This window comes from Felis catus, chromosome C1, assembly GCF_018350175.1.
Source record: "Felis catus isolate Fca126 chromosome C1, F.catus_Fca126_mat1.0, whole genome shotgun sequence".
Lineage (NCBI taxonomy): Eukaryota > Metazoa > Chordata > Mammalia > Carnivora > Felidae > Felis > Felis catus.
This window is the reverse complement of record NC_058375.1, coordinates 17,595,696-17,607,130: the sequence shown is the minus strand read 5'-3', so window position 1 is coordinate 17,607,130 and position 11,435 is coordinate 17,595,696.

The window sequence follows — 11,435 nt, the reverse complement described above, 5'->3', positions numbered from 1 at the left end:
TGTGAATATATTATTTCACACAGCAAAGGGGAATTAAGATTGCTAATCACCTGACCTTGAAATAGGGAGATTATCCTGGATTATCCGGGTGGGCCCAATACAATCTCAAAGATCCTAACAAGTGAAAGAGGGAGGCAGAAGAATCAACGATGTGACACACAGGCAGAGGTTTGAGTCATATGATTACTGCTTTGAGGAAAGGGGCCACAAGCCAAGAAACACAGGTGGCCTCTAGACGCTGGAAAAGGCAAGTAAATGGATTCTCCTGTAAAGCCTCCAGAAAGGAGCTCAGCCTGGCCAACACCTGGATTATAGCCCACTGAGACCCATTTCAGACTTCTGACCTCCAGAAATGTAAGAGAATACGTTTGTGATAATTTTTTATAATAGCGTTAGGAAAGGAATGCACTGCCCTAGGCTCTGCCCTGGTTCACCTGTGGGGCCAGATCAGCCACAAATCCAAAGTCACACTCCCACAGACAACTGTCCCTTTGCCACCCCTTGGGCCTGAGGGCACACATACCAGTGTTCTTAGGAGGAGGGACCCATGGAAGAGGCTCTGGAAGAGAGTAGGGGCTACCTGAGCAAGGAAATGTGGCGTTTGGGCACTTACTGTATGGTCTGGAAGAGGTACAGGCTCTGGGTTGGCACAATTTCTGGAGGCGGTGCACAGCTCCTAGAGGAGGTCCAGGGAAGGACCCTTTAATGCACAGAGCCCAGGATCCCACACGCAGCACTGACTGTCATGGGTCACATGACTTTACTTCCCCAAGCCTCATCTGTAAAGTCAACCACTTGGATCATCTCCACTGGGCCAAGTGTTACTCGTAGTGAAAGCTGAACAGTAGGTAAAGCAGCTAGCTGATACAGAGTAATCCCTCAGTAACATTAATTTCCTTCCTTCCTACTTAACCTCAATGGAGTCGATGGGCTTGCCAATTAGAAATAAAAATCCCTTGCTCGGACTTTTTGGTGGACTCCATTTGCTCCTGGGAGGAACCTAAAATCCTTTGCAAGGCCCTGCAAACCCAACCTGCCCGCCGCCCCCACTCTGTCTCCTCCTGTGCTCTTCTGCACAGGCCCTGTGGATCCTCAACTGCCCCAAGGGCTTTTCCTGCTCCTGGCCTTCTGCAGTGTTGTGTCCTCCACACTTAGCCACCCCACTTTCACCAAGCCAACTCTTTTCAGGGCTGATGTTACTTCGATTTTTTTTTTTTAATGTTTATTTTTTGAGAGAGAGAGAGAGACGGAGAGCGAGCAGGGGAGGGGAAGAGACAGAGAGAGGGAGAGGGAGACACAGAATCTGAAACAGGATCCAGGCTCCGAGCTGTCAGCACAAAGCCCGACTCAGGGCTTGAACGGACCTGAGCCGGAAGTTGGGACACGCAACCAACGGAACCATCCAGGCACCCCTTTCAGGACTTAGTTTAAATTTTTTTTTTCAACGTTTATTTATTTTTGGGACAGAGAGAGACAGAGCATGAACGGGGGAGGGGCAGAGAGAGAGGGAGACACAGAATCGGAAGCAGGCTCCAGGCTCTGAGCCATCAGCCCAGAGCCCGACGCGGGGCTCGAACTCACAGACCGCGAGATCGTGACCTGGCTGAAGTCGGACGCTTAACCGACTGCGCCACCCAGGCGCCCCTCAGGACTTAGTTTAAATGCCATTCTCTTGAGGAAGTCCTCCGGTCTCCCCACCCCCGCCTCCCACCACTAACCAGAGCTATTTTCTCTTCCCGCTCCAGGGGGCACTCTCTGTGGCCCTTACCATGACGGCTATCATATGACGACACAGGTTCCTTTTTTTGGTTAAATAGAAGATGAATATGTTGTCAACTTTTCATTTCACTTTTTCCAAGACGGAGCCCCAAATATATTACTTTTTTTATTGTGGCAAAATAGACACAACATAAAATTTACCATTTCAACCATTTTTAAAAAACGTTTATTTATTTTGAGAAACAGAGAGTGAGCAGGGAAGGGGTAGAGAGAGAGGGAGAGAGACAGAATCCCAAGTAGGCTCCGTGCTGCCTGCACAGAGCCCGGTGTGAGGCTCAGACTCCCAAACTGTGAAATCGTGACCTGAGCCAAAACCAAGAGTCAGATGATTAACTGACTGAGCCACCCAGGCGGCCCCATTGTAACCGTTAAGTGCCCCCTTCAGTGGCGTTAAGTGTACTCATTGTCATGCAACCAGCACCACTAGCCTCCAGAACTTTTTCATCATCCCAAACTGACAGTACCCCTTAAAGAGTAACTCCCCACTCTCCCCTCCCCTCGGTTCCTGGGAACCACTGTTCTACTTTCTGTCTCTATGAATCTGACCACTTTAGGAACCTCCCATGAGTGGAATCGGACAAAACTGGTCCTTTCGTGACTGTTTATTTCACTTAGAGTAATGTCCTCAAGGTTCCTCCAACTTGTAACATGTGTCAGAACTTCACTCCTTTTTAAGGCTGAATAACATTGTATCATTAGGGACGTACCACACTTTGTGTACATACGCATCCATCCATGGACACTTGGGTCAGTTTCTACCCTCTGCCTATCGTGGATAGCGCGGCTGGGAACGTGTGTGTCCAAGTATCTGTTCTCCCGCTTTCATTTCTTTTGTGTATATGCCTGGAAGTGGAACTGCTGAATCAAATGGCAATTCTATGACTAATATGTATTGCTTTTCATCCATCCTTTTACACTCTGCCTGCTCCCTTCCTCCACGACAGCCTTTAGCCCCATCAGGGGAGGAACCATGTGTGTCTTAATTCTGTCTTCATTCAGTACGAGCTGGTGCTTCAGTCAATGTTTGTTAAGTGAATGAACAAACGGCAATGATTTGGGTGAAGGGGAAGCCCCAAGCAGATGCAAACAGAAAAAAAGTGGCAGCAGTCCCCGACAGGTTTTCCATCCCAGAAGACCCAAGGAGGGTGCCCACAAGGGCATCTTGTTTGCCCCAGTTTTTTAACGTTTTCATGCCTTTTTGTAGGGCTCACCCTTCCTCTGGTCTTATACTTGAAGCTATTAGGAGGAATCATATACAAGGGAGCCCCAGTATCCTTCCTTCTCTTCTCTCCTTGAGGCAACAGGGCACGATATGAAAGCTGCTCTGAGTCGGAAGGAACAGGGTTAGAATTCAAGCTCCCTCACATCCTGGTGGTGACTCAGCCTGTCTTTCCTCATTTATAAAATGGGAATATTATATAATCCCTAGGGCAACTGTAAAGATTATCTCAAATATGTAAAGGGCCTGGAACAAAGGAGGTGATGTCAATGAAATGTTGGTTCTCCCTTAACTCCGTCTCTAAGTGCTGCCACACACACCATGTGTGCTCAGCTGATGGGCGTGATAAGCCGTCTTTGAAAGCCTTTATAGTTTTGATCACCATGGGGCAATTTCTAAAACAGAGACCAAAGGAACATGTTCTGGAGTACAGAGGAATTCATTGTACAGCACGCTTTCTCTCCAAGGAGGCTCAGTCCACAATTAGAACGGAAAGAAACCTTACTATTCCCAGATCAGAAACCTTAAGCACATTAACATGGAAAACATCTAAATGACGAGGATGAGAACACCTCTCAAGGATACACGGTGCTGAGGTTCACACAGCACTTTCACATATGTTATCTCTTTGGGGCCTGGCAGGAAACAGATGGAGAGCTTGAGGATTTGTCTAAGGATACATAGCCTGCATATGGCAGTCAGGTATAACGCAAAGCATTCAAGAGACCTGGGTTCAAATTCTGACTCTGCCATGGATTCATGTTGTGATTTCAGGCAAGATGAAGTAAATGAGACTCAGGTCAGAAGTAATTATTACTGAGACATATGACTTTCAGCCATTTGTCCTCCAAAGTATGGCATTTTACTTTTTTTTTTTTTGAGAGACAGGAAGGAAAAACTGAATACACAGGGGAAAGGGTCAGCATCAAGTTCTACTCAAAGTATGTTTGAGCTTGATCTTAGCCAAAAGGCCGTGAAGTGATAGTCAAAATATGTTTGAAAGACCAGATCATTTAGACATCTCAAATATAATGTGTCTAAAATCAGACTATCAAACTCTTGGTTTCTTTCACTTGCTCCTTTTGCAGCCTTTCCCAATGGGAAATCTAGGGTGAACCCACCAGTCTGTATAATCATATGCTTCTAGTTTAGATGGATGAGGTGTATTTAAGATTTCACAGTCCTGGGGCGCCTGAGTGGCTCAGTCAGTTGAGCGTCCGACTTTGGCTCAGGTCATGATCTCACAGTTCGTGAGTTCAAGCCACGCGTCGAGGTCTGTGCTGACAGCTCAGAGCCTGGAGCCTGCTTCCGATTCTGTGTTTCCCTCTCTCTGTGCCCCTCCTCTGCTCATGCTCTGTCTCGGTCTCAAAAATAAATATAAAATATTAAAAATATATATATTTCAGACAGTCCAGACATCTTTTATACTGTATACCTGGAGGCCTTCCTTTGACCTTACTTTAATATGTCAAGTTCTCTCTTAAAATATAAATCTTCAGGGCGTCTGGGTGTGTCACTCAGTTAAGCGTCTGACTCTTGATTTCAGCTCAGGTCATAATCTCACAGTTTTGAGATACAGCCCATGTTGGGCTCCGTGGTGGGGCATGGATCCTGCTTAAGATTCTCTCTCTCTGTCTCTCTCTCCCTCTCCAGCTCGTGTGCTCTCTTTCATAAACAAATAAATAAACAAACACTTTCCAACTGACCAGTCCTCTAGATATTCTCTAATCAGTGGCAAATATTTTGAAAGACTGGACCAGGGCACTAGATTGATGTGTCGCAGGCTAAGCTCCTTGGCCTGTAATTTCTTTTCAGATCTATGCTCGATTGCACTTGTTGGTATCTTTGAAAACATGAGAAAAGGACAGCCTTAAAAATTACAGACAAAGCCTATCAATTGTATATAGAACACTTGATATTCTGGAGATATAGTGACTTCTGAAAATTCTCTAAATTTATACTTCCAAATAATTGCCCCCAAAATATGAAATAAAGTGTAACTGGGGAAAAGGACCCTCAGATAACCCTGGTCATATAAACCCAGGGCTATAGTGTCTTTTTTTTTTTTTTTTTTTTAATGTTTATTTATTTTTGAGAGAGAGAGAGAAAGAGAGAAAGAAAGCAGGGTAGGAGCAGAGAGAAGGAGACAGAGAATCCCAAGCAGGCTCTGCACGGTCAGCACTGAACTCATGAAACACAAGATCATGACCTGAGCTGAAATCCAGAGTCTCACGCTTAACCCACTGAGCCAAGCAGGCATCCCCAGGACTACAGTGCTTTGTAAAGCTATTAAACTCTTTCTAACTTTTACCTGACCTGTCCCATCTCCTCAGATGTGGAATTTTTACACTGGATGAAAACAAATGGCTTTTCCTCTTTGCTGCAGGTACCCTGCACAGCATTCTGCTTACACAGAGGCCACACCACGGATCCAAGTCTGCTCAGTCTGACCCTCACTCTTCATCCTCGGTGGGTTTCTGTCTCAGAAACCATTTTCCTTAGGCTGCATTATTTTCTCTTCACTTCCATCACCCTCACCAGCAAGCGACTTTCATGAAAAATACCTCTTAGGGTGTCTCAGCAAAATTATAAAGTAAAATCTGTTATGGACTTTCAGGGTCACTTGCAAACAGCAGTAATTTTGGCTAAAATCTGCCAACATCTCCAACTGCCTCAATTCAGGCTTCCTCATCTTCCATCAGGAAGGAGTATGACAAGATGTTCTGCTTTTGTCCCGTCTCGATGCCCCCTGTACACCGCTGAGAGCATGAGCTCTCTAAACACAGAGGTAACAAATAATAATGACTGCTCATGTCATAATACTTACATTATTTCTGTTCCTCACAGTAACCAGATCAGATAGAAATAGTTATCCCTGTTTACCAGACAAAGATGACACGGAATTCAGAGAAATGAAGAAACTCACCAAGATTACGAGATTATTAATAGCCAAGACTGGGATTTCATCCCAGATCTCTGTGGCCCCAGAGCCCTCGTCCTCCCCATTCCAACCGACTGTCTTCCCAAAGCTCTCCTGTCAAGCCCCCATCACCTCTCTCAGCTTTGTCTTGCATTCTTAGGGATCACTATTGTCTTGTCTGAAAAGACCTTCCTCAACCCTCTTCTTTGCCTGGTTCACTCATGATACTGAGAGTTACTTCCACTGAGCTTTTTGTCATCACCCCTCCCCACCCACCCTCCTACATGCAGTGTTCACAGAACAGGCTAAGCAAACCTCTGGCCCGCCACACACCAGTCTTCTAACCCACTGGATCTGAAAGTGTTGGGTGGGTACTACGGTGGCACACAGGATCTCTGCTGGCACACAGACACAATCCTAATTACTACTGAATCACAAGGCAAGGGCGTCATTCTAGTTCTCTTTCAATCTCTGATTGCAAGGAGTAAGTTTCAGATGGGGGGGGCGAGGGGTGGTGATTAGGTAGGTGGTGCTTAAGAGCATGGCCTCTGGAGCTAGACTGCCCAGGTTCAACCCCTGCTCTGCCACATAGTGGCCGACTGACTTCTCTGTGCCTCGGCTTCTCCACCTGCACTATACAGAGAAATAGTATAAATGGGGTCATGCGAAGGATCACGGGAGCTGCGAACAGCTTGCCTGTGCGTGTAAATGCTCAGGGGCAGGAAGCCATCACAGTTCTCTTTAGCAGCTCTCTAGCCACTGCCTCTTACCCTTGAGCAGAGCAAGCCTCAGGCCCAGAGCCTTCAGCAAGCAGCTAGTGATGCTCATGTTCCATTTACAGTAGAATGTAGAGATGTAAAGTTAACAAGGTCCATGTCAAGTAAACATTAGGTAATAATACAGGTCATACCCAGATATGGCAAAAATACAAACACTAAAAGCAGTACTGGAATGAATAAAAGTAGAGAAGTACACTCAAGTGTTCTCACCAAAAATAAGTAAATACATATCTATGGGAGGTAATGGCTGTTAATTCACTGGATTAATGTAACGGCGGTTAACTTGACCGTAGGAATCATTTCAGAATATGTACACAGATCAGATCATCACCCTGCATACTTTAATTATAGACAGTTATTTGTCAATTATACATCAGGAAAGCTGGGGGGAATAACTGAAGCATATTGTTGGACTTATTCATTTGTCTCCCTCACTAAAACGCTAGTTCCTTGGGGACAGAGACAGTCTTCCATTGCTGTTATCTCCCAGATCCCAACATATAGCCACCGGGTATTCAATATAAATTTGATGAATGAACGAGTTCAGCAAACATTCTTAGAACACAGTCAGTGGGAGGTTTTCCTAAGACACAACAGAGGACAGATGCTTTCCAAGCTCACAAACTTCAACTCAATGGAGAAATGTGTAGTCTAGCTCTGTGGTTCTCAAAGCATAGTTCTTCAATCAGTAGCTTCAGCATCACCTGGGAATGTGTTAAAAACGCAAATTCTTGGGGCGCCTGGGTGGCTCAGTCGGTTGAGCGACCGACTTCGGCTCAGATCATGATCTCAGTTTGTGAGTTTGAGTCCCGCATCGGGCTCTGTGCTGACAGCTCAGATACTGGAGCCTGCTTCCGATTCTGTGTCTCCCTCTCTCTCTCTGCCCCACCCCCACTCATGCTCTGTCTCTGTCTCAGAAATAAACATGAAAAAAACATTTTTTTTAATGCAAATTCTTAGGCCAGATCTACTGAATCAGAGACTCTGAGGGTGAGGTCTCAGAAATCTAGGTTTTACAAATCTTATAGGAGACTCTGATGCACTCTTCAGTTTGATCATCACTGATCCAGAGGACAAAAATACAGAGCAAGGCTAGAAGACCGCCAAGACAGAATGGAGACACCAAGAGCAGAGATGAGAGAGAGAGAGAGAGAGAGGGTAGCTCTCTATTTTCGGAATAGTCCTGCAGGTTGACACGCTACCAGGAGAGCCAAGAGAATCCTATCTTGGAAAAGATCAGTTCCACGTGGATCTATCAAGTACCAGGCCAGGAGACTAGGCAATTTGGGTTAGGCTTGGCTCTGCCATTAACCAGCTGTGTGATCTCAAACACAGCTCTTTACCTCTCAAACCTGCTTCTTCGCCTGTGGGCGCTGTTGCAGGGCTCCTGTCCTTCAGTGGTACCCCCCATACCTGGTGCGGAAACCCTCCCACTCCTCTTCCCCTGTTCTTTTTCTCCCCCTTCACACGGAAGAGAACTTCCATACATCTCCATCGCCCACATACACATCTGCACCCACATATGCAGCCTCCCAGCTTACTACCGTGCCCCAGCCACACTGCCGTCCAAATCTAAACCCTCCCACTTAGTCAAGGCTGTTGCTACAGCAAGCGTCCCCCTCACCCACAGCAATTTTTCTCTCTACTGGGTTTTCTCAATCACTGGAAAAAAACTGTTTCTCCCACCTTTGTCCCCTTGGGCAGCAAAACTTGTCAGGGTTGTTTCTATGAGCTGTCTCCAGTCACTGTCCTCCTGCTCTCTCTCAGCCCACTCTCCTATCCCCCTCCAGCACCGCCCCAGTCCCGGTCACTAGGGCAACCCAAGTTTCTTGTTTTACCTGATGCGTCAGCAGCACATCCGGCCCTCCTCCACCACACTCTCACCTGACTCCCAGGATACCAAACACTAGCCTTTTCTCCAACTTGCCCGGTCCCTCCTCTTTGGTCTCCTTGGCCAATCAATCCCTTTTCTTTTCCCAGCCGTCCTCATGCTGAAATACCCTGAGGTTCGGTCCCGGGCCTCTTCACACTCACTCTCTTATGATTTCACCCGGTCTTGAGACTGTAAATTCGGGTATCTCTACACTGAACACCCCACGTATCTGCAGCCCGAACTCCAGCCTCCAGGCTGCCTACTCAACATCTCCCTTAGATGATTAATAGTCACCTTGATTAAACACGTCCAAAATGGAACTCCTAGTTTTCTGTCAAATCTACCTTACAAACTGTCTCATCTGAATTAACAGCGGCTTCGTATTTCCTAATGCTTAGGCCAGAATTTTTAGTCATTCTTTTCTTTCTCTCATAGCCCTCAAACATTCAAAGAAATCTTAATGTAAAAACAAAACAAAGTCCTAATGGTTTTCCTTTAAAAAGTATCCATTACTTGACCATTTCTCACCACTTCTAATGCTCCCACCCTATCAGAGCCAACCTGACTGCCTGGATTAAGTTACTAAATTTTCCTGCTTCTGCCCAGGCCCCCCAAATTCCAGTCTCAATGTAGCAGAGTTGTTTTTGTTGTTGCTGTTGTTTTTAATGCTTATTTTGGGGGCGGGGGGAGAGAGAGAGAGACAGAGACAGGGAGAATGAGCAGGGGAGGGGCAGACAGAATTTGAAGCAGGATCCAGGCACAGAGCCTGATGTGGAGCTCAAACTCACGAAATCTGAGATCACAACCTGGGCCGGAAATCGACGCTTAACTGACGAGCCACCCAGGTGCCCCCAGCAGTTAGTTTTAAGTGGAAGTGAGATCACGTGATGCCTCTGTTCACAACTCTGGGAAGTGATTCGTTTCATTCCCAGTAAAAGCCAGGGTCTTTCTAATGGCCTACAAAGCCCTACACAAACTGCCCCCCCATGGCCCCCTTAGCTCTCTGACCTCATCCTCTCTCTCTGCCATAGCCATACTGGTTGCTGTGCTGCAACCTCCTCCTCCGGCTGACCCCTCTCTGGGAAGCTCTTCCTCAAGGATCCCTTTGGCCAACTCTTAGCTCCTTCAAGTCTTCTCAAACCTTACTTTTTCAGTGGAGCCTATCACGACGAGCCCTCCCTACCCCTTACCCTACTCCTCCTTTTCTCCCACAGCCCACATCATCTTATGGCATATGACTGACTCATGATTGCTCATTGTCCATCTCCCTCCATTAGAAGGGACGCTCCATGAGGGCAGCGGTCTTGGTCTTTGTTCACTGATATACCTTAAGTACCTTAACAGTGCTAAGCATCTAGTGGGCACTCAAAAAAGTTATTGAATAAATGATTTTAGCAGGACACATGTTTTTAGACAGTTCACAGGTTTATTTTAGCACATTAAAAAATGTTAATATAATAAACATGTCAAGTCTGTAAGTTCAGTAGTGACAGGTTCTTTTAGGACTTTTAAGGAAAACAGCTGGTGAATAATACTATTTCATAAGTAATCTGAAGGTGATATACAAATTGAGAAACTCTGCCCTCTATACAGCACAGACAAATTCAAATCCTTTGCCGCTCTAAAGGGACTTCACAGAGCAGGGGTTGTATCCTACAATCTTAAAATCTGGCTGTGCGTACAAATCATCTAGGAAGCTGACTGAAAATATATTCCTGTGTTCTTTTCCAAGGTTTCTGGGGTTGGGGCCCGGACTCTGTATTTTAAATAAATATTTCACGTGATTTTCCTGTTAACAGTCCAGCACTCGGCAAGGATTAGGTCTCAGGGACTGCTGACTCAGATGATCACTGAGGGCTCTTCTAGCTAAGAAGTTCTGCTTTTATTATTGAGACATGATTGACTACACTGTAGAGCAACATTTTTTAAACTGCATATTTAATGGGTTAGAACCAGCATTAGGAAAAAATATATACACACAAAAGACTATAAAATGCAAATGCATGGCCTATGGTTAAGGATATTGTTTCATGAACCATTTTTCAATAGTGAGTATGTGCATAATGGTAACATATTTAGTTTTTATGTGGACTGTGGTTTAAAAAAACTTTGAAAGCCACTGCTGTTGAGAACAATGAACCTTAACCTTCCCTATGTAAGAATGCAAATTTCTGAGCTCCTCTAAGTTCAAGTGTGAGTGGAGCTTAGGAATCTGCATTTTTAACAGGTAACGAATGCAGACGGCCCTAGCCCACACATAGAGCACTGTGCTCTGTGAACTTATCCAGTGCTCTTCAATACTGGGGAGTGGGGTCAGGGGGTAGAATTCCCTCAGGGGGAACAAATCTCAGCCTCTCATTTTTGTAGTGGCCATAAGGGATGATTTGAAAAAGCACAGTTAATATCACTCTGTCATATTGGGCAGAAATCTATTTTCCTATTTATAACATTAGAGAGGGCACTGGATTTTTTTCTACCTGAAAAGTGGGGGAAGGAGAAGGAACACGTACTTTTTGCTCACTTAGCAGCAAAGACAGTATCTGTTTGGTTCAAGGTTGTGCTTTACCTAGGTTAGCACTCAGGCACGTTGAATGAATGACGAGAGAGAAAAATCCTGAACTGAACAGACAGGAAGCTGTAAGTAGTCCCTCTCCAAGTTGCTGTCACTTCCAAAGCCTGGTTCTTTTTTTTTTTTTTTTTTTTTTTTTTTTTTTAAGATTTTACTTTTTAAAGTAATCTCTGCACCCAACGTGGGGCTCAAACCCACAACTGAGATCAAGAGTCGCCCGCTCCACTGACTGGGCCAGCCAGGCATCCCCTCAAAGCCCGGTTCTTCAGATTTTAGGGACTTCTTGAAAGAAGGGG